This window comes from Mesoplodon mirus (assembly GCF_964341445.2).
Source record: "Mesoplodon mirus genome assembly, chromosome: 6".
In the NCBI taxonomy this organism is placed as follows: domain Eukaryota; kingdom Metazoa; phylum Chordata; class Mammalia; order Artiodactyla; family Ziphiidae; genus Mesoplodon; species Mesoplodon mirus.
Window position 1 is genome coordinate 39,860,495 of NC_138982.1, and position 25,497 is coordinate 39,885,991.

Here is a 25,497-nt window from a genome sequence, read left to right on the forward strand (position 1 = left end):
TCTGCCTCTTCTTAACTCTATCTATGACCTTTACTACTAGTGCCTCAAACCTCTGTCATTGTGACACATAAATCTCAATACCCTGACCAGTCTTCTTTCTAGTACCCAGGTTCATACTGCCTACTGGACAGTTACACGTAGATATTTAATTTGTACTTGAAACATAAAATATGTAAAACTGATTGCATTATTTCCCTTGCCTTACATGTTTCTCTAGTTTTATTCCTTCTCCCAGTGTAATTAGAAATGCAAAATTCTAAAAGAACTTGTAAAATGTTTCTTTATTAATAATTTCATGTCTATCCTTATATCCTCCTCTGTGAAAGCTTCCCTGGTTCTTCTTTCCTCTAAGCTCTACCACTTCCTAAATATGACAAGTTTATTAGAGTCCCTGGGGGTTACCATCTTCAATTATAAAATAGGGATTGTAATTTCATTTACCCTCATAAGATCGTTATGGTAGGATCATGGTGGTTACTGGATAACTTCTTCTGCTTAGTTATTTTTATCTTACTTTCTACATTTTCTATAAAGGGCATGCATTTAACTTTAAAAATAACAAAAAAACTCAAAATTAAAGCAAAAAATACATCAAGAGCATTTTTTCATGTCATTTTGTGATTATTTTGACCCAAAAGTAAAATATGCCCATTGTTTTAAGTTCAAAGCATAATCACTGAATATATAATAAAAAGTAAGCCCCTCCATCCCTGACAGAAAAATTGTGTTCAACAAAATTAATTTCCTCTTTTCCTGGGCACACAGCCAAATCACTACACTGGCAGTTAGGTATGGCCTTGTGATAAGTTCCTAGCCAATAAGTAAAAGTGTATTGTGTCACCTCCAGGCCTTCCCATAAAAACCTCCCACATGCCATTCTCTGTGATCTTTGCTTTTCTTTCAGCTGAATTTTAATATCCAAGAAAACTTTGGAAGCCACAGGGAAAAGAGACTACAAACACGATCACCTTGAGTTCCTGAATGACTAGATGAAGTAAGAGATGGTGACCTCCATCATTACAGTTAGTGCAGAATCTCCATGAATTTATAAGTGAAAAAAAATTCACTTCTGTTGCATTTGAGTCATTATACAATCTGCAGTCTATATGTTACAACAGTAAGCCAATTTTAAATACATTTGGCTTCCCGAATGAACTGCTTATGGTAATTAGAACAGACTACGTTTTTTTCTGTGATAAAGAGAACCCGAAATCAAGAAGTAAGGAGAGGGCCTCCCTGGTGGCGTGGTGGTTGAGAGTCCGCCTGCCGATGCAGGGGACACGGGTTCGTGCCCCGGTCCAGGAAGATCCCACATGCCGCGGAGCAGCTGGGCCCGTGAGCCATGGTCACTGGGCCTGTGCGTCCGGAGCCTGTGCTCCGCAACGGGAGAGGCCACAACAGTGAGAGGCCCGGGTACCACAAAAAAAAAAAAAAAAAAAAAAAAAAAAGAAGTAAGGAGAGTCTCCATTTTATCAACCTTGAAATTTCTGAGCATGGAGAGTTCAGACAACAAGGAGTGCAACTCCACAAAGAAGGCAGAGGAAGAATATATGAGTTGCAAATTCCAACTTACATCAGTAGATGCCGAAGAGGGACAGGGGGCTTCTAGTAAACCAGATATGCTAGAAAACTCAGCAAAGGGAACCAAAAGAAAAAGATCTATAAAAAATAACAGAACTTGCTGTCCACGAAAAATGCCACAATGTTGTGACAATGTGAAACCTCAGAAGAAGACAATGACGATTCTTCCTTTACCTTCTATACTGCCACCTGTCAACCTGATTCACAGGGACGTTGTGTGTGCTTGGTGCCAGCAGTTAAAAATAAGCACCAAAGTCCTGAAACTAGATGGATCTAAAGGACTCTGTGAACATGCCTACCCTCATCAAAAAAACATTCCTGCCACAGCCGAGGAGGCCAGGATCCTATCTCCATCGAGAAGAAAATCAAAGTTGAACAAGGGGGAACTACCTCTGGAATATTCTGATAAACAGATGTCTTTTGAAGGGGCTGCTCCTCCTGAAGAGGGAGCATCTGCCCTTGAAGGAGCTCCCACTCTTCAGGGAGTTGTATCAACTTCTGCCCCTGAACCGGAAGCTGTGTCTGCCTCTTAGAGCAGAATGACAGCTAGGGCCGTGAAGATGGAATCGGTGCAATCCCAAGAAACCTGTGGGGTCTGGTGATGCATGGTTCATAGGAGAGTTCTCCCTGCTAACACAGAGTTCATTTACAATTTCATACTGGACAGGCTTGGGTGCCTGATAAACAAAGGAGGGTGTCTGCACTCTTCTTGTTATCTGCCAACAATATTCCACACCTCCACACCTGGAGGACAATATGCTGTGCCCTGAGTGTGTACACAGGAATAAAGTATTAACGAAAAACCTGCAGTGAGATCACAATACCAGTAAAAAGGGTACAGCTATGATTATAATTAATGATAGAGAAGTGACTACAAATCAACTCCACAGTGCCATTGGACAGCTGAACTCCGCTCTGCACTCTCCATGCTTCCCGCTTACAGGGTGCACAGCCTGCTTACAGGGTTGCATGAAAAAAGCCTGTGAGCTGACAAAAGTGCAAGTGGCTATCTCTCCAAAGATTCCCAGCCCTAAGGGATCAGAAGAGAAAGGAAATGGGGACATTTAAAAAATGCCAGTTCGCTGAATGGAATTAATGTACTTGAAAGTGCCTCAAGTAAATTTCTACACTGGGCAAGATGGGGCTTATAGGCAAAAGTTCAAATTTGGTTATGTACCTCTTAACCAAGCATTCAAACTTATCATCACCAGGAATGGTAAGAGCAGCAATGTGTTTCCTGATGTCATACAATATATCACTGATAATATTCTTACCCCAAAGAATCTTTTCACAAGGAGGCAATCAGTCCTATTTATGCCTCTTGTCTCAGCATAATTAAGTGAGCTTACCTTGTTTTGGATGGCAGTTACTTAGATGCACCCATATGTAAATATTCACAGAGCTATGCACTTAAGATGTCTGTATTTTACTTATATGTAAATTACATATAATTTTTAAGTGTCCTACATTGAATGATGAATTACAGTGCCTCTAGTAAAAAGGCAACTAGAAAATTTTGAAATTAATGCTTTTACTTTAAAATTAAAAAAAAAGAAAACCCAAATCCATAATAGTTTAACACAGTAAGCATTTATTTTTTGTTTCTACAAACTTCTTGCCAGTCCTGGTTACCCTCAGGCAGATATTTTATATGTGTCAGCCACCCAAATTGTTTTTATCTTGTGGCTCACGTTTTCAACACAAGACCCTTGCTTGAATACGGAGGCAGAGACTGGTGAGTTCCAGGCTCACGGGCCCAGCCACTCCGCCACATGTGGGATCTTCCCGGACCGGGGCAGGAACCCGTGTCCCCTGCATCGGCAGGCGGACTCTCAACCACTGCGCCACCAGGGAAGCCCAAGACTGGTGTGTTTTAAAAGGACTTTTCATTTTTGTCAGCTCAAAAGTCACTCCCAGTCACATTTTATTTGCCAGAACTAGTTTCGTGGCTCTAGGTAAATGCAAAAAGTTTGGAAAGTATAATCTTCTGTATGTCCAAGAAGGAAAAGAGAACTGGATATAAGTGAATACTAGTCATGTCTACCACACAACTGTATCTATTTCATGCAAGCATATTCATAAAATATTAGATAAATGAGAGTCTACTATAGACAGTGTTTGATATCTTGCTTTTTTATAGAATATATTTTGCAGATAACAATATAGACCATTCTATAAACAAGGTCCTACTGTATAGCACTGAAAACTATAGTCGATATCCTATGGTAAATCATAATGGAAAAGAATATAAAAAAAGAATGTATATATATGGATAACAATCACTTTGTTGTACAGCAGACATGAATACAACATTGTAAATCAACCACACTTCAAAAAAAGAGATATAGATCATTTCTTCTTACTTAAAAATAAATTTATTTATTTATTTTTTTTGGCTACGTTGGGTCTTCATTGCTGTGCATGGGTTTTCTCTAGTTGCGGCGAGCAGGGCCTACTCTTCATTATGGTACGTGGGCTTCTCAATGTGGTGGCTTCTCTTGTTGCGGAGCACAGGCTCTAGGCTCACAGGCTTCAGTAGTTGTGGTGTGCGGGCTTCAGTAGTTGTGGCATGTGGGCTCAGTAGTTGTGGTGCATGGGCTTAGTTGTTCTGCAGCATGTGGGATCTTCCCAAACCAGGGCTCTAACCTGTGTCCCCGGCATTGGTAGGCAAATTCTTAACCACTGCACCCCTAGGGAAGCCCCAATCATTTCTTTTTAAGTGCTGCATTTTTAAAATCTGTCCCTTATTGGTGGACATTTAACTTACTCCATATATTTTCTATTGCGAGCAAACGTTTCTATTGCAGTGAATGTTCTTTGGGTATGTACAGGACTATCAATGGGATAAATTCCTAGAAATAAATTTGCTAGGCTATATTTGCATTTTAAATTTTGATATACATTTTCATGATTATAAAATTTATAAATTCCTCTCAATGAGTTTGCCTCAATTTATATTCTTACCAACAGTTTATAAGGGCATTTGTTTCCCTTCAACCTTGCAAACATAACATAATAGCAAAATCATATGAAGAGGGTATCATGTAATCTACATATTAGTCCATCATATATTTATATTTAACTAAATCAACTTTTCTCAGCATTTATTTTATTTCAGAATTATTACAAATATTGCACATAAAATGTATCCACATTGTGATTATTTTATTAGAATTCACTTTTAGAAATGGAATTACTGGATTCAAGAGTGTGAAATACTTTTAAGTTTCTTAACGCATCAAATTGCTTTACAAAAGGTTTTACCAATTTACACTACCACCAGAGTTATATGAGGGCCCATCTTACTGCACCTTCATCAATATTAGTTTTTACATTATTTCAGTCTTTGAAAACTTGCATACATAAGGCCAGTACTGGAATTTGATATATGCCATCTCTGAAATGACTAACTCGTGAGAGATTATCTTGGCAGATACCATTATCAAAAATACTCTAGGGGGAAAATTTCTTTTCAACTGAACATCTTTTAAAATTTAGCATCCTTTCTCGGGGGAAATCACACTTCCCAAGTTGCATGTGGTTCTTGTGAAGATGTCAATCATACAATCCTGATGCAAGATTCCCCTATCTTCCAATGTGGCCAAGTGCCCCAAGCTGTGCCAATTTAAGATCTTCTTTAATATTGATAGAACCTAGAGTAAAGGAGTCCCCACCTCCTTTTATGGGTTGCTTAACTGAGAGGAAATAATACGAGAGCTGCCAGGGGTTTTGTCTTATTTAAAATATGAAGAATGAAACCTTTTGCAGAATGAAGTTAAGGAAAAAATAAGCAAAGAGGAGTGCATAATTCCTGCCCTAGATGCTTTGTTTTTCTATAGCTTTTCCTTTTAGCTTCTAAACTTCCCTATTCTTCCCAGCCAGTGAGCTTTTTTTTTTTTTTTTTTTTTGGTATAAGCTAATTTGAGTTAACTTCCTGCCATTTGAGACTGAAATAATCCTAACTAATATGCACACTAAAGCAGTACATGTACACCCTTCTTTGCTAATTTGCATTCTAATAACCAGAATGTCATTCAGCATACACAATACAAATCTTACTAAATTTCATAAAGAAAGCAGTGTTAAATCTAAAAGTGCCTTCCAAATAATCAAGGAAAGCGTTTTGCAGAGCTAAGTATGATTTTAATATTATTCATTTAATTGAAATGTATTATTAAAAGTTGCCCATCCTTTTTGAATATAAAGGATACTTTAAAATTTGATAAGCCAAAACCTACTAGCTTCTAACACTGCTGGCTACCTGTTTCAGAAGTTTGTCACTTGGTGCCCTTTAAGATAAAAATGAGAGTCAGCAGGCTTTGGAGTAAGCCTTAGACTAAGAAGTAGTGGCTTGAGTCTGGATATCTAACTAACCTCATTTGAATGACTTCTAGAGTCCCTCCTAGTCCCCACATTGTAACTAATACTAATTTGGTAGTAAATTTCATTTGAAAGTAGCAAGTCTATTGCTAATTCAATCCAATTTATGTTGCAAGAATAATATATTGTCTTGATTTACTCTCCAATTCATATAAAAATAAACTAAACATTTTAGAAATCTGCTTTTACCTACTTCATTTAAGTCACAGTGTTGTGTTTCTGAATAGCTTATGTCAAGTAAAACATTATGTACAATTTGACACTTAATTATTAGTAGCTAAGTTATATTACTAGTGGACCAGAGCACGTCTATACAGAAAAGCCCCTAGTTATATTAAACGTGTGTAATTATATTTTTAGATTTTTTTTACAAGAACTCTGGTTTTAAATACTTTTTTACTTAAATAATCACACCATTTGCTAAATTGCAATTGAATATGTAGATACGGACAATTTTTTTAGAAAGAAATTAAATCAATTTCCTTTGGGAGTACAATTGGCTTGCCTTGATAAGGATTTCTTTAAGCTAGCATACTACAATTGTGTTCTTCCTTTCTTTATTTTTCATCTAACCAAGTGCTCAGAAAATGAAATGATGTTACAACAGAAACTACTTTTTGCGAACAGAGTGAGAGTAATGGTTCCAATTATCTACCAGTTTTCCAGCCACATTAATATAATTCTATTAATAAAAAAAACCTGAGCCTTTCCTGGGTTCAAGACCATGTATCAGATATCACAGAAGATAAGAAGATGAAACAGAGGCAACCATATTCTCAGGTTAATACACTGTCCAACAAAATGGAAAAATCCATGGAGACAAAAGGATTAATTCGGTCATTACATTTTATTGAGCATCTGTTGTCTCCAGTCACCATTCTAAAGGGCTGTGAATACAGTAGTGCATGATGTAGGCGAGGTGTCAGCAGAGAGAGAGTGTACATTTTAATGAGGGAGACATACACTAAGTAGTGCTAGGGAGTAAAACGCGATGATAGAACAGTCAGTGACTGGGAGGTGACTTTAACTTGTATGGTCAGAGAAGATCTCTTGGCTGTGGCAGAATGTAAGTTAAGACTTGGATGACAAGAGTCAACCAGAAAGAACTGAAGAAAATATTCCAGGATGAGTGAACAATTAGTGTAAGGCCTCAAGGGCTTTATTATAAGACATATACTATATAGCATATAGTAAAAGTAAGAGTATGCTAAGGTACCCTAGGACAAGAAGCTATGGGAACTCATATTTCTTCAAGAAGAAATATGTGGAAGTGGAGATAGGGGATTTGTGAAAAAAATCCAAATGAACCTCAAGTTTCAGTAGGTTGTCATCAAAGGGACATGTGTGTCAAGGTCAAGGAACAGAACTCAAGTTTTAGAGATCTGCTGTATAACATTGTGTCTATAATTAACAATAGAGTGTTGTGCACTTAAAACCTTGTTAAAAGAATAGATATCATGGGGCTTCCCTGGTGGTGCAGTGGTTGAGAGTCTGCCTGCTGATACAGGGGACGTGGGTTCGTGTCCTGGTCCAGGAAGATACCACATGCCGTGGAGCGGCTGGCCCCATGAGCCATGGCCACTGGGCCTGCACGTCCGGAGTCTGTGCTCCACAACGGGAGAGGCCACAACAGTGAGAGGCCCACGTACCGCAAAAAAAAAAAAAAAAAAAAAAAAAAAAAAAAAGATATCATGGTAATTGTTCTTACCACAAAGATAAATCAAGAGAAAGTCAGGAAACAAATCTTTTGGAAGTGATGGGTATATTATTACCTTGATTGTGGTGATGCTATCATGGGTGAAGGTGAATGTCCAAACTCATCAAAATGTATACATTAAATATGAGCAAGTTTTGTTTATTAAGCATACCACAACAAAGCTGGAAACAAAATAAATACATTAATAGTTTCTAATAAACAATTGTAATCTTCCACCACAACACCATTTTGTGTTGGTAAGTGTGGTTAATACTTACCAACACAAAATGGAAGAGTAACCTCAGGAAGTTTTTAGTGGACTTTTTCCAAAAATGTCATAAAAGAACACCTGGTCACTTATTTCAGAATCTCAGATTAAGTAATTTTCCCTATATCCAAGATATTAATAATTTCAAGAAAGAAATTTAATTTTAATTTTTAAAACTTGGAATTATATTCTCGTTTCCCCCTGTCCAAAGAGACTCATTTTTAATATTCGTTTCACAGTCTGAGAAACAAAGATATATTCTCATTACCTGAAATTTTCAAATATTTGAGTGAACTGAGGCAACTACAACACAATACAAAGCATATTAGATGTAGTTGGTTAAAATGAATACTTAAGGTATCAAAATATGTGAATTACTTTCATATTTTGTAAGTAGAGATGATTTAAGGTCATTTCTTTAAATAATATCAGACTCGTGCCCTTGCATTCAGATATGCTTTCTAAAAGGTCAAAAAAAAAAAAAAAAAAAAAGAGTGGGGTTTGTAAGATTTGGTGCAATGTAGATGCTCTATCTAAAATATCGTACTCTCCTATAGTTTACTCAGCATTTTTGAAATTTAGCTTAATTTTGCCTAAAAACACAATGTAAAAATGTGCAGATACAACCTTTGAATATCACATGAAAAAAAAGTTTAACCATTGATAGGAGTTGAAGGAGAAGATATAAGACCCTTTTTATATCTCTTTGCTTTGATTACATTAAGGATGAATGAGATAAAATATTTTTAATTATCCACAGCTCTGCCTGCTTATCTATCAACCTAACCACCAGCAAAACCAAATATCTGCATTGAAGATACACAGTGAGTGGTCTGGGCTCGGTGTCAGCCATGTCCTCTCCAGCATTGAAGCCTCAGAAGGTACTTAACATAATTTCAAGAAAACGTAGCATATTAAATGTTTCCTCAGTCCCCCTACACTCCTTGTTGATTAGATCCAATTACAAATCCCCCCATATGATTTACAAATATCTGTTTTAAATTATCAATTTTAATTATTTGTGCTTTAGAAGTACTAAACAGGAAAGAGAAACGAAAAGAAAGAAATTAAGGAAGAAGACTCTATTTTATTTCTAAAGAAAGTAATGCTTGAGGTTACAATTAATATTCCTTTCAAATATAGTACTTCTTTTTGAGAGGGATAAAAACACATAAGTAATTAATACACACTGTCCCAAAATAAAATAAAACTTTCAAAAATCAAAATATTTATGATGTTTTCCCAACTGTTTGTTTTTAGAGACCAGGACCGGTTTGCCTGTCTCTCTCAATTCAGAAGGTGGTGTCTCACACACTGTCCTTGCTGAGTTCAATAAATCTGACACTCATCCTGCTGAGCTGATGTAATTCACATCTCACCTCACTTCAATTTGTCTGAACTCCTTTGATCACAGTTGCCACATATCCTGATACTTTTATTCATAACTAAGGAAAACACTTTGGATGCTGCCTTCGGCTTTCTTCCAAAATGCCAAAAGCTGACACATTTTAATTCAATAGCTAACCTCTTATAGCTTAATCATCTCAAGTACATTATGATATTTATTTTATATATTTTTAAGTTGTTAATATTTGTCTACCCTTTCAAAAGAGATATTTTTCTTCCTACAATCAAATTGCCTGTCTTTCTCTATGTTGGAAGTTGTTATTCATCCTTTGATAAAGCAAGGTGATTCAAAGCCAGCAAAGCCAACCTAACACTTTGATCACATCACACTGACATTTGACATGTATTACCTCAAAATGTGGCTTTAAAAGATCCAGATACCTCAGGTAAAATTATGGCAAAAATTCTTCCTACAACTATTCTGTTTAGGCCACAAGTTTTTTTTTTTTTTTTTTTTTGTCTCTAACTTTAACCTTTTAGACAGATATAGGACCATGACATTCTGTAAGTTTCCCAGCTCTTGCTATATGGAGAAAGATGTCTTCATAAATCTCTCCCAGAAGAGCATGGCCATTTAAACTGTTAGAGCTAGAAATTTTGTGATATAATTGTAAGAATATTGCTCAACCAGTGATTCCTAGCATGACCTTATGTAAATCACTTCACCTTTCTCATTCTCATCCTTTTTTTCACTTGTGGAGTGAATGGAAATTATGGTTCTCTCTTCTTTCTTGCATGAGATAGACTAGAGGGATAACATGAGAGAAACAGCATGCTACAGTGCCGTAAGTGATTACTGCAAAACAGGTGATAAAAATGTGACTAATTGTGTATGTTTCAGTTGAGTGTAATGTATATGATTATGTTTGAAATAAGACAGATCTGGGTCTTCTTGATTTGACTGTATCATGGTGAGCATCTCCAATTTTAGCTTACAAAAGTTTTCATCAAGCATGCATAGCTATTGTTTCTACTTCAGAAATCATGTTCCAGGAAAACAAGTAAATTAGACCCAGACACATTTGAAGAAATTTCGAGAGGAATTAAATAGCTTCCTTAATTCAAATTTATGTATATTATTAATCTTATACTATATTTAATGAGCCAGTAAAGTTATATATGCTGACTTTCTGTCCTAGCTTTTTCAGAATTGGTTGTGTTAATTATCAGCATAAAATCCTAAGCCAGAAAAGTTTCTGAAATGTTTTTATTCACTTCAGAAATAAAATTGAGTAGAGCCCATAATGGCCATTGAAATACATTTAAGTATTTAATTCATTAATTTTTGCGTATGGTGTAAAATAAGACTCTAGTTCTTTTGCATGTGGGTATCCAGTTTTCCAACACCATTTATTGAACTGACTCTCCTTTCCCCATCAGATATTCTTGGTGCCCTTTTCAAATATTAGTTGACCATTTATGAGTAGGTGTATTTTAGGGCTCTCTATTCTGTTCCATTGATCTGTATATCTGTTTTTATGCCAGTGCCATACTGTTTTGACTACTATAGCCTTGTAGTAGTTTGAAATTAGGAAGTATGGTGCCTCAAGCTTTGTTCTTCTTTCTCATGATTGCTAAATAAAAAAGGCAGGAACACTTCCAAATTCATTTTATGAGGCCAGCATTACCCTGATACCAAAGTCAGATAAGAACACTACAAGAAAATACAAAAAAAGAAAATAAAATTACAAGCCAATATCCCAAATGAATATAGATGCAAAAATCCTCAACAAAATACTACCAAGCCAAATTAAACAGCACATTAAAAAAATCACGCACAATGATCCAGTGAGATTTATTCTTGGAATGCAAGGATGGTTCAACATGTGCAAATCAATAAATGTAAACACCACATTAACAGAATAAAATATAAAAATCACACGTTAATCTCAGTAGATTCAGAAAAAACATTGACAACATTCAACCTCATTTCATGATAAAAACTCTCAACAAGTTAGGTATGGAAGAAATGTACCTTAACATAATAAGGGCCATATATTACAAGACCACAGATAACATCATACTAGATGGCAAATACCTGAAAGTTTCTCTTCTAAGAACAGGGACAAGACAAGGGTGTCCACTTTCACCACCTTTATTCAACATAACACTGGAAGTCATAGCCAGAACAATTAGGCAGGAGAAAGAAATAACAGGTATACAAATTAAAAAAGAAGTTAGGGACTTCCCTAGTGGGGCAGTGGTTAAGAGTCCACTCTCCCAATTCAAGGGGCCTGGGTTCGATCCCTGGTCAGGGAACTAGAACCCACATGCATGCTGCAACTAAGAGTCACATGCCACAACTAAGGAGTCTGCCTGCCACAACTAAGGAACCAGTGAGCTGAAACTAAGACCCAGCACAACCTAATAAATAAATAAATAAATACATAAATACATAATATTTAAGAAAAAGAAGTTAAATTGTTTCTGTTTGCAGCTGACCTGATACTATAAATAGAAAACACTGAAGACTCCACCAAAAAAAAAAAAAAACTGTTATAAGTAATAAAGGAATTCAGTAAGTTTCAGGGCACAAAATCAACATACAAAAATCAGTCACATTTTTCTATACTAACACAAACTATTAGAAAAAGAAATTAAGAAACAATCTCATTTACAATAGCACCAGAAAGAATGAAATACTTAGGAATAATTTTAACTAAAAAGTTAAAGAGCTGTACACTGAAAACTATAAGATATTAATGAGATAACTGAAGACAAAAATAAATGGAAAGATTTCTCATGTTCATGAACTGCAATAATTAATCTTGTTAAAATTTCTCTTCTAGCCAAAGCCAACTATAGATTCATGCAATCCCCATCAAACTTCCAATGGCACATTTTACAGAAATAGAAAAAAGCATCCTAAAATTCATATGGAACTGCAAAAGACCCCACATAGCCAAGGAAATATCTTAACCCCATAAATATTATATTACTTCAATGCTAAAGCAATAGAAGAAATTAAACTGCATACCTCAGGGGAAAATCTGAGATACTACCAGTAGACCTTTCATGTCATCAGCTTAAGATTTAATCAGTTGATAGAAATCAACTGATATAGAGAGGTCTATTTTATCTGTATATCAGTTTTCCTACCTTAATAGCCTCCTTTGATTAATGCTATTGGGTTTTTCATACTTTAGAACAAAACAGAGTAAACCTTTGTTTTTCATATTTTAGAAGCAGCAGTTCTTAAGTTATGAGAAGTCTCCTTTAAGATTTTTAACAAAAGCTTAGACTCTTTTCTTGGGAATGTTTATTTATTAATTTATTCTTTATTCTAGTAATAAGAGAAAGACCAGTCAGAAACAAAATAATAAAAAGATTATTGCAGATTTTGATAAATAAGCAGATTTAGAAGATGAAGGAAATAAACAGATTAATGAGATGGAGAATAACTGTGAGAGGAGAATTCCTGTAGCTACATAGTGTTAGGGAAGACACCACCAAGAATTTTCTTTAAAAGCTAAAACCTGAAGGGTAAGGAGAATTCCAGGAAAAGGAAGTAATTTTAAGCCCTCAGTGATGAGAAGGACTGGATACATTCAAGAGACAGAAGAGACAACTGTGGCTGGATCATGAGAAGGATAGAAAATGATATGAGTATGGAGATATAAGCAGGGAGCATTGTGTTTTAGGTTCGTGAACACAGTGATAAGTAATCTGCAATTAAATTTAAGTTTGATGGGATGTTGCTGAAGGCTAGTAAGCATGATCCTGTCCTATTAACATTTTTTTTTTTTGGCCGTGTTGCAGCATGCGGGATCTTAGTTCGCCTGACCAGGGATCGAACCCACACCCCCTGCAGTGGAAGCACAAAGTCTTAACCACTGGACGCCCCAGTGGAATCCCTCTTTTAACATTTTTAAAAGATCTCTTCTCTTCTCTTTTCTCTCTCTCTCTCTCTCTCTCTCTCTCTTTGTGTGGAGGTACAAAAATACAAACAAGAAGACCACTTAGTAAGGGATTCTAGTTGATCTGATGTGAGAGGATCCTGGCTGTGGGCTAAGGTGATAACTGTAAAAATAAATAGAACTGGAAAAATTCAGGTTGGCAGAGATACCCAGATTTTTTTCTAGATTTATTTGGAAGATAAGACAAAGAGAAATCAAAAAGATGCCTAGATTTTTGTCTATACAAAATATGTGATGGTGATAGCAGTTCCATGTACTAAAAGGAGACAGCCTGGTGCATGAATGAAAAAATCAGGAATTTTTACTTTGCACATGTGTGTGTGTGTGTATGTATACACACATACACACACACACACACACACACACACACACATATATATATATATAATACATATTATATATATGCTAACAGTCAATGAATATAAGAGTCTGGAGCTTAGAAAAGGAGATGTAAATTTGGAATATATCAGCATAAAGTCATAGAAGTAAAGGTGCTTACTTAGAATAGAAAATTTGATTATAAAGAAAAGGACACAAGTGATGTAACATTTTAAAGACTCATAGAAAGGGAAGATCTCATAAAGGTTTTTTAAAAATGGAACCTAGATCTTCCAATAGCCAATACTGGAACAACTGGAAGAACAAAATAAAGTAGTATTGGATTATAACCAAAATTATAAAACAAATATCATGAGTCCATACTGATATACATACATACATACATGTGGCAAAAAATAGACTAATCTCCTATGCAGAATTCTAAATAATTTATCTAGAAACTCCATTCTATAGCAGATGAACCATAACTCCCACTCCTTATGTGTGTGTTGCAAATGGTGAATTCCTTCCAAAGGGCTGTATAAAAAGTGAAAAATATAGTAATCTTACAATTAACCAGACATTCAGATTAACCAGATATTCACTAGTTTAGTCAATGACAAAGATTAACACCAAAAGTGACAAATTAGGTTGTCAGTACACCCATGATATGATGTGATGAGAGTGATATTCTATGCCATTTTTAAATTCTAACTTTGTGGTCTTCCTCTCAAAAACCCATAACTCCGGTCTAGTCATGAAAAACACATCAGACAAATACCACTGAAAAACATTCTTCAAAATATCTGGCAGGTACTCCTTAAAACTATCAAGGTCATCAAAAACAAGGAAAGTTTGAGAAACTGTCATAGCCAAGAGGAATCAGAGGAGACACGATGTAAGCAGAAGGATAGAAATAATAAAGATAATAGAAATAATAAAGATAAGTGTAGAAATAAAATGAAACTAGAAAACAGGCAAATAATAAAACATTAACAAAACCAAAACTTAATTCTTTGGAAGGATAAATAAAATTATCAATCCCCTAAATAGACCAATCAAGGGGGGAAGAAAAGGAAAAATCAGTATCATGAATAAAAGAGGGATTTTTTGCTACTGCTCCTATAGACATTAAAAGGATAATAAGAAAATAATATGAATACCACTATGCAAACAATTCAGCAATATAATATGAAGACCATCATGGCAACAAATTCAACAATTTAGATGAAATGAAAAATATCCTTGAAAAATATAACACAAAAGTTGACTCAACAATAATGAGAAAATCTGAATATTTTATTTTTTTTATTATTATTATTTTTTTGCAGTATGCGGGCCTCTCACTGTTGTGGCTTCTCCCATTGGGGAGCACGGGCTCCGGACGCGCAGGCTCAGCGGCCATGGCTCACGGGCCCAGCCGCTCCGCGGCATGTGGGATCTTCCCGGACTAGGGCACGAACCCGTGTCCCCTGCATTGGCAGGCGGGCTCTCAACCACTGCGCCACCAGGGAAGCCCTGAATATTTTATATGTACATTTTAAAATTACATTATCAAGAACCTTTACACAAATAAAACCCTATGTCCAAATAATTTCGAGTGTGAATTATATTAAAAATCCAAGAAAGAAATAATGCCAATATTATACAATATTTTTCAGAAAATAGAGGAAGAAGGAACTGCCCAAATCAATTTATGAGGTTAACATAAACCTAATAGTAAATCATCACAAAGACATTTTAAACAAAAAACAATTATGACTCAATATCCCTCATGAACATAGACACAAAAACTCTAACAAAATATTCTAAAATTAAAATCAATAATATATAAAATTATAATACAATGTAAACAATTAAATTTCATCCCAGAAATGCAAGATTGATTTAACAATCAAAAATCAATTCATGTAATTCACTATATTCCCAGAAAAAAGAAAAAAAGTGACGGTTTCAATATATGCAATTGACAAAATTCAATACCCATTCATGATAAAACTCTAACAAAACGGGAATAATAGTAGCATCACCCAAAAACGTTATCACTAACATTATACTTAATAGTGATAGACTAAACAGTTGCCAGTTAAGATCAGGAACAAAGTAAAGAAGCTCACTTTGTTTCTAGTCAACACTGTATCGGAGATCCTATCAATTGGAATATGCAAAGTATAAGCAATAAAATATATAAAGTTCAGCAATAAAGAAGTAAAACTGTTCCTTTTAGGAGATGTCATTTTTGCTTATAAAAAAAAAATCTACAAAACAACTATTAAAACCAGTGAGTTAATTTAAAAAGATTACAGGATAGAAAGTTAATATAAAGAACTATTTTTCCATATGAATATACTAACAGCAAGTAAATGCAAAGCAAAAACTTTAAAAACTTCCATTTACAATAGAAAAATATAGCAAAGAAAACCAAGATCTCTACACTAAAATTTATAAAATATTGTTGAGAGAAATTAAAGAAGTTCCAAATAAGTGGAACAATATATTTTGTAAATGGATTGAAAGACTCAGTTATTGTTAAAATGTAAATTCTCCAAAAAAATTGTCTATACTTTCAATGCAGTTTCAATGCAAAACCCTTTAGGCTTTTTTTCTGTTGAACATGACAAGCTGATCCTAAAATTTGTACGAAAATGTGAAAGACCTGGCATTACCTTACTAAGCACTTTCTTAAAAAGGAAAACAAAGTTAGAATAATTATATACTGAATCTGAAGATTTAAACAGAAATCAAGACATTTGGAAGTGGCAAAAGTTTAAACATATAGAACAATGGAACAAAAATCCAGCGTTCAGAAATAGGCCTGCACAATTTAGTTAGTTGATTTTTGGCAAAGGTGTTGAAGCAAAAATAGAAAGGAGACTTTTCTGACAAACAAGGAAAATAAGGAAACAATGAACAGGCTGGGGAAACAACATAAACAGGCCTGAAAGACTTAAGCAATCTTGGTTATTCTTTAGCTGTTATTACTAACAAACACTTGTAACTAGACATGTCCTTCCCAAAGCTGATTACTCTCTGACTCCATACAAATTACCCTTTGCACCTGGCATTTCTTCTCCCCCTACACTCCTCTGTAGCACTCTTCATTTCAGAAAGAAGGTCACGGGCCGATAACTTCAGGGACACCAGACCCAGTTGCTGAGCTGCCTGTTGCCAGCTTTGACCGTGAATTTTCAGAAGAAAAGAAATGCAAGACCTTCACCACTTTGATTCTTATCATATACCCTGGACTGTGAGCCCCACGTATAAAAATCTTCTCTGATTCCCCAAGGAGGGGGGCATAGTTCTTTAGGCGTTAGCCTACTGTGTCTTCCCTTTGCCTGGCAAAGAAAATAAAAAGCTTCTCTATTTCTTATCTTCCAATTCTCTGTCTCCGTATTTTTATTCAGCATCAGTGCACAGGGAGCCAGATTTGGCAACAAACGTGTCAAGACAATTCAATAGGTAAAAGAAATAAATACTGCTGTAACAATTAGATTTCCATATAGATTTTTTTAAAAAATAAGAGATCTTTATTTCATACCCTACACTGGAAATTGTGCATAGATCTAAATCCACGACCTAAAGTTATAACATTTCTAGAGGGGTTAAGCAAAGTTTTCTTAGAACACAAGCATGGACCATTATAAAAACACTGAAAAATTGAACTTAATCAAAACTTAAAATGTTTGCTCCTTAAAGCCGCTGTTAATAAAACCAAGGGGCAACCCATAGCCCAGGAAATAATACTTACAGCACATATATCAGACAAAGGACACACACGTATCCAGAAGATACCAAGAACTCTTATAACTAGAAAATTAAAATAACCCAGTAAAAATGGCCAAAGGATTTGAAAAACCATATCAACAAGGAAGATACAAAAATGGCCAATAAGCACTTGAAAAGATTCTTGACATGAGTCATTGGTGAAAAGCAAATTAAAACCATAATGGGGTCTTCCCTGGTGGTGCAGTGGTTGAGAGTCCGCCTGCTGATGCAGGGGACAGGAGTTCGTGCCCCGGTCCGGGAAGATCCCACATGCTGCAGAGCGGCTGGGCCCGTGAGCCATGGCTGCTGAGCCTGTGCGTCCAGAGCCTGTGCTCCACAACGGGAGAGGCCACAGCAGTGAGAGTCCCACGTACCACAAAAAAATAAGAAATTTAAAAATAAAGGAAAAAATCCCATAATGGAATGACACTGCGAAACTTTTTAAATGACTGTGATTAAATAAAGACTGGGGAAAAAAATGTGTTGGTGAGTATGTAAGAGCAACTGGACCTCACATACACCATTGGTGAGAATTATAGCCAGTCACCAAAGCTGGGGTCATGGTGAGAGAAAAAGTTTGAAGGCTCCACATTCTTTTAACAGAGAAAACATCTTTAAAAATAAATATCTTTATATCCCAGTTCAAGTAAAACCTCTTTTAACTTCGTTCATTTGCCACCCATCTCTTCCACCAAAGTACCCAAAATATTCCCTCATTCTACTTTTTAAAAACCTTCTATACATCATCATTACCTTGCTAAACAATGAAGTAAAAAGTAGTAGCCAAGACACACATTCCTGTTTTGTGATGTGTGTGTTTTCAAAATATTTGCTTAGTTGATATTTCTATTGCAGCATGGTTACTGTATTTTACATTTAACATATGTGTGTCTCCACTACGTCCCTAGTTGACTATCAAAAAAGTATAGATGTTAACTTGCTTTTTTGTCTTTTTTTATTCCACCACCCAGCATAGTGCTTGGCACACAGTAGGTACTACAAGGGAAGAAAGAAGGGAAGGAAGGAAGAAGTGAAACCAAGCAAGACTCTGTGCGATCCTCCTGGGAATGAAAGCCTTTCTTGATTTCTGTTCCATTCGGCGAGCTTTGGTAGGATCAGTATGGCACGATTTAAGCTAACACATTTTGTAAGGGCTGCCCAAGAGGGGGCAAAGATAAAAACCTGCAAATAAAGTTTTCCCTCTACTGGCAAGATGTGGGGAGGTGGTCCTTGTCCAAATTCCAGAAAGCATCCCATCCTCTTCACCTTAGACCATAGCGGCTGTCTTTGAAATTAATTGACTTAATCTTAGATGTTTTTTAGAAACATTTCAGAATGGTTGATAAGAGCAAGAACTGAAGGTTCCTAACTATACATCTCCTGCATCATGTAGATGGCGACAGGACTTTCACAAGACACCTGGAGCTGAAGATTAATCACTGACACCCCTTCCCCCTTTTTGACTCTCTGTTCTGTCTTCCCCTGTAAAAGCCCTTTGCCTGAGCCGAGATGTTAAGATGGTTTTCTAAAGACACAAGTCCACCATCTTCTTGGTTAGCTGGCTTTCTCCAATGACGTGGCTTTCCTTGCCTCAAACCTTGTCACTCAACATATTGGCCCGTCAGGCAGTGAGTAGCTGAACCTGGTTTCAGTAGCTAGAGGAACAGCCCTTTTAGTTTAGTCTTCTACCTTATCCACTTGAATATTTTTCAGAATCTGACATCAACAACATTTCTATAAGATTATGAAGCCAGCACAGTTTAAAAATAAATAAATCTGCCTCCCCAAAAGCTAACACTGGGCACTGGGTTCATTCTGAAGTAATTATCCAATTAATTTGACATTTAGCCAGAAGATGCTCTACCAAGCTAAAAGCCAGTTTAGACCATATTAGCAGCTATCTCGCAGGGATACAAGTTCTCCTTTGTGCCTGTGTGTATAAAATTCCGGCTGAGGGGCTTCCCTGCTGGCGCGGTGGTTGGGAGTCCACCTGCCGATGCAGGGGACACAGGTTCGTGCCCCGGTCTGGGAGGATCCCACATGCCACAGAGCAGCTGGGCCCGAGAGCCATGGTCGCTGAGCCTGCACATCCGGAGCCTGTGCTCCGCAACGGGAGAGGCCGCAATAGTGAGAGACCCGCATACTGGAAAAAAAAAAAATTCCGTCTGAGAATCTGGTTTAGAGACTAGCTGGGCCACCATCTTCCCAAGCCAGTCTTCCAGCCAAATGCTTAAGTGAAGGAGGCTACCTGCTCTAGGTTGAACAACTGCCTTATTCTCCTCTCAGCCTTCAAACTGTAGCTAGTTATGTTGGTTCACAACCTCAGAATTTTCCCAGTGAAACTCAAAATTTCCCCCTGTACCAGGACAGCAAGGAGAGACAGAAGGAAGGGGCAGACCACTCCAAATGGGCAGGTGGCAGGTTTGTAAGCAAGAGACTTACATGTGAGGCTGGTCTTTGATGGGCCACAAGATGAGTAGACCTCCGAATCTGTCTACCAGAATCTTCAGAGTTTACAGAGAAGCCCTAACAGAGTTTAGTCACGTATACAGTCCAGATGGTCTCAATAACACATTACACTCTCAACGCAAAGTGGCTCCTGGTGCAGGAGCAGTGGTCAGAATGTATATTCCAAGGACAGAAGAGGGAGAAAGCAGCCTCTGGGTTACCCAGGCAGTCACGTCCTCTTGATAACCCCCTCCAACATAGTAACACGGTCTGCTGTGGATTCTGTACTACATACAACAAACTGAAAGTCTGAATCCACCTTATGAACTCCTTTAAATCTTTCCAGAAAGATCATCTTTTCTTGATGTGCTGTGTAACCTAGCAGGACCCTATGGAGCCTTCCTGGGAAAGACTCTTCCCCCCGTATCCTCTGGTTTAGCTCCTCTCTGTAGTACCCAGATAATAGTATCTCACGCATATTTCCTGAGTTTTTCAGATGCTAAAACCACCACCAAATGGAAGAAATTAACTACTTGATGATCCTGAGCACACAGCTCCCGAACCATTGGTGCCTAAGGACTGATAATGTTAATCGCTCTGTTACCTCAACATTAACCAATCAGAGAATTGGGCACGAGCTGATCACATACCCTAGGACACCCCTCCCTCATCTGGCCTTTAAAATGCTTTCCTGAAACCATTCAGGGAGTTTGGGGTTTTGGAGGGGTGTGAGGACTCCTTTATCCTTGCTTGGCCCTGCAGTAAAACTTTCTCTGCTCCAAACTCTGACATTTCCATATTGTTTGGCCTCACTGTGCTGTAACAGCTGGCGTTAATAAGAAAGAAAGAATGTAACTCTCTTGCATATTCCTGACCACTGTTATTTGAGATTTTATAGTGTTGCTTCAAAATTAGTTACAAATGAAACAGAAAGCCAAGCAGTCACTGCTTCAGAAATCAAGAAATAAAGAGGGAATAATACTACTACTAATAATAATAAAAACAAAAACAATTTTTACTTTATAGTGTCCTAATCATACATATAAATTCAAAATAAAAATTCATGAGATAAAAATAAAAAACATTACACTCATTATCCAAACGTAGAAAGGGAAACTAAGAGAACAGAGAAGCATTTAAATCATAAAAGTATAGTAACCTGGAGCTGGAAGTAGCATTACGGTTCCTCTAGTTGAGCCCCACTTTAAAGATGAAGAAAAAAACTTGAAAGAAATAATAAATATTACCATATTATAGAAATTATGAAAACTCTGTCTTTGCTAAAGAAACGCTAACAATGATTTCACTTATAAGAGAGACAGGCTAAACTATCAATAGTTCCATAGGAGAGGTTAACCTGAGTTATACTCGTTTTGGGATTTTTTTTTAAACCCTTGTAGTTGCTGTGTCCTCTCCCTAGAAATATCCTTTTTTAGGTACTTACATGACTCAACACCTTACCTCATTCATGTCCTTACCCAAAAAATGTGGGCCTTCCCTGACCTCCCATTCTAAAATAGCAACCTCTGTCACTTTCTATCCCTTTATTTTATTTTACTTTCTTTAAAATGCTTATCAAATCCTAACACCATAGTTTTGTCTGCCTGTGTATTTTCTATCTCCCCCCTAGAATGTAAGTTCATGATTTGTCTTACGACTGTATCCCTGGTGGCTTACAACATTGCTTGGCACAGATTCAGCCCTCAGTAATTGTATGCTGATTTACTAAATAGATGAGTTTTCTGAGCAGCTCATAAAGGTCACTAATAGTGCACTATACCACTATCTACATATCCCCTTATGCTTCAAGCACACAGCACCCACATTAACAAGCACATTGGCACTCATATACAAGAATTTTGTCTTTATCAAATTCAGCAAACATTAAGTACCAAGATTTCTACTAGGTTCTGTTCATTTGGGTACAGTATGTTGTGGAAGGGAAATGGGCTCAAGACAAGGTCTTTGCCTTCAGAGAACTCATTGCTTGGGTATATTGAAGGAGGAAAAAACTTCCTCTAATTGTTGACTATTTAACTCTATGGTGTTTGAAGACACAGAAATATAAACGATTATATAGATAATAACATATTGCCTTATGCTATCTTGAAAGGAGATCTGGAAAGGTTTCCACACAAAGTTCTGGAAGAGGTAAACGAACAACATTTCAATCAGTAGAGAAAGATGGAGAAAGACATTCCAGATAGAGTAAACTACAAAACGAATGACATAAGGGATGGGGACATAAGGCACATGCAGAAATCATGTCCAGGTTCCTAAAGGACTGAATATGTGGAGGCAAGTCCTCCAAACGAAATGTTGGCATCAACCTTTGGCAATATTTGAATGCTGTTTGTAGACGTTTGGAATTTATATTCTTTTTTTGCAGTACACGGGCCTCTCACCACTGTGGCCTCTCCCTCCGTGGAGCACAGGCTCCGGACGTGCAGGCCCAGTGGCCATGGCTCACGGGCCCAGCCGCTCCGCATAATGTGGGTTCTTCCCGGACCGGGGCATGAACCTGCGTCCCCTGCAACGGCAGGTGGACTCTCAACCACTGCACCACCAGGGAAGCCCTGGAATTTATTTTCTTAGTAAAAGGAAGCCATTGATGGTTTTGCCTAGTGGAGAAACATTACACAATTTTGTAGTGTTTTTTTTTAATATCAGGCATCATTCTCAGACATTAGATATACATAATCTTGTTTAATCCTGTCAGTAAGTCTGAGACTACACTGCGGAGTTGAGGAAACAGATTCTCAGAAAAGATACATAACCTGAAAGGGTAAAACAGCTTGTAAATGCAAGGAGTAGTTTGAAAACAGGTCTCCTGACTTGAGGTTCATGGTTTGTTCCATTCTACATACCCTGATTAAATCTCCAGTTTAAAACATTACTTTGGATACGTTATTTAAGACAGACTATGGTGAGAAAAAACAGTCTAGGTTTGGAGTTCATTTAGGAATCCTTTGCAAATAAAAGAAAAAAAAAGAAATAATGAGGGCTTGAACTAGAATAGGGGAATAGAAATGAAAAGACAGATGGGATAGGTAGTGTGAGGTTATTACACAGACCACTGGACAACTGGTTATTTTCCCCCTGTGGGAGTTCAATTTTGAAGAAGGAAATAAAAGTAAATTGCATTTCATTATTGTTTATTTATTTGGTCAACTACCTTAGGGGAAGAAAAATGAAAATAGCAGTAGAATGTAAAAGCAGGTGCCAAGAAAGACTTTTAAAAGAAATGGGCACTGTAATTTCTTTCCTTCTGTATCCTTCTTAAAAAAGACATAAAAGCTTTTAGTGTTTGTAGGTTTCCACATCCACCCACTTACACCTGTTCAGAAACATCTATTTTCTTTGTATAATGGAAACTGCAACAAATAAAAATGCAGCTAATAATAACATGGTGAAGAGAAAAACTTTTTGTTAGTTTATTTAGTTTTATTTTGTTTTTCTAGGCTTAAAAGGGTGATTTTAAAAATAAAGTGTTTTTAGAGCTAAACTGTGCATTATTGGTTAGACCTAGGCATGGATTTGGATTCCTAGTATTTTCTTATTTCTTAATGTAGTTAGTGCATTTATTATTTTCATATGGTTCAATAAACATGTATTTTGGGTATTTATGTCACTGTTTAATTTATTAAGACTTAAATTATACATATATGTAGAAAGAGAGAGAAAGAATTCCATTATGGCAGATTATAGTCAAAACTGCTAACATCTTTTATTTTAGAACTGCAAAGACTCCAGCAGCTCTAAATAAATTGAAATCTAGCACAACAATGAATCTTAACAAGGAAATTTCTGGCTAAGAAAATGATCTGTTGGGCCTAAGAAATAAGTGAAGGAGACAGCCATACAAAAAACAAGAGAGAGACCATTCCAGACAAAGTTAATAATGAGGGTAAAGATTCTGAAACCAGAATAGACCTGAAATTTTCAATGGATACAGTCCAGTGTGAATGAGGTGAAAGAAGCAGTGAGTGGGGACATTGAAAAGGTCAACAGGAACAAGATGATGCTTGCCTTGGGGGCCATGGAGGAAATTTCTTTTTCTATTTACTGAAGAAATTCATTGAATTTTTTTTTTTTTTTTTTTTTTTTTTTTTTTTTTTTGCAGTACACAGGCCTCTCCCATTGTGGAGCACAGGCTCCGGCCGTGCAGGCTCAGTGGCCATGGCTCACAGGTCCCGGACCAGGGCACGAACCCATGTTCCCTGCATCGGCAGGTGGACTCTCAACCACTGCGCCACCAGGGAAGCCCCATTGAAATGTTTTATTCTAGTGAGTAACCAGTCCAATTTATGTTTTTTTTAACATCTTTATTGGAGTATAATTGCTTTACAATGGTGTGTTAGTTTCTGCTTTATAACAAAGTGAATCAGCTATACATATACATATATCCCCATATCTCCTCCCCCAATTTATGTTTTTGAAAGTTTACTATGATAACTCTGGGGATAATGAATGTAAGAAGGCAGGAGTAGAAGCAAGGAGACCAGTTAAAAGGCTTTTACAATAGTCCAGGTAGGAAATGACTGAAGTCTTGGACTGGAACAATGGACATGATGTCCAGTGCTCATATTTGGGATATACAGTAGAGGAATGAGTATATCTGATAATAAATTAGCATGGATTTTATGTCCCTAAATTCATATTCAATTGGTCTATATTGAACAAAATTTCCTTTATTTTAAAGAAGCAAAAACTATTCTGTGATGGTTTAAATAATGATTAAATAACGATGTATTAAAATATAGTTCAAAAACTAGAATATCATACACAATGATTTCTAATACCAAAATTTCCCTTAGATATTAACAAAATTTCCCTTAGATATTAACAAAGTCATTTTACCCAAAAAAGAACATTGACAATATAACACCTATACCAAACACAATTGCTCATTTACTGTCTATGTGATTTATTCCTTATAAAATCTTCTCACTGTCTTATTATGTCATATATCTGCTTTTAACTCACTGAAATGCTATGTTATTTTAGCAGAGTTTTTTTTTTTAAGGAATGTGGCATATGTATAAATTTCAACAAAATTGGGTCATTATAAACACATAAGTGTTTAAGAGTTAATTTATTTCCCATGTACATGAGACTTTTGTTATGGGTTTCTCTGTGCTTGAGTAAAATATAACTGAGCCATTTGATAGTAAACATGGCTAATGCTTTTAAATGAAAGCCTATTCTCAATCTGGAGAAATGCCTATTTAGTTGGAATTATGTTTATATTTTCTGCTAAAGTATGTTCAAATTCAAGTAGTGCTTGTGTAATGAGATAGTCTACATTAAGCTCTAATAATGGTTTGCTGCATGATCATCCCAATGATAATGTGTGTAATTTATCACACCTGCCATTGAAGGAGCTCTAAGAATTTCACAGACAACCCCTCATTAATCTATTCATTTAGATTCTTTCTTCTTGAAAGTTTCTAAAGCTGTTTAATAAATTATGCAGCAACTATGAGAAAGAAAAAGGTTTTAAAGTAGTCAGTAAAAAAAAAAAAAATTGAGAGACTTCTGCGGAAGATGGCGGAAGAGTAAGATGCGGAAATCACCTTCCTCCCCACAGATACACCAGAAATACATCTACACATGGAACAACCCCTACAGAACACCTACTGAATGCTGGCAGAAGACCTCAGACCTCCCAAAAGGCAAGAATCTCCCCACGTACCTGGGCAAATGAAAAAACAGAG

General features: G+C 36.4%; 1 pseudogene across 1 annotated transcript; it reads left to right on the forward strand.

The window, feature by feature from the left end:
* The first annotated feature begins 1,493 nt into the window (after window positions 1–1,493).
* LOC309805938 (developmental pluripotency-associated protein 4-like) lies at window positions 1,494–2,394 on the forward strand (annotated as a pseudogene). The gene has a single exon. The product of its transcript is annotated as a developmental pluripotency-associated protein 4-like (transcript).
* The last annotated feature ends 23,103 nt before the right edge of the window (window positions 2,395–25,497 follow it).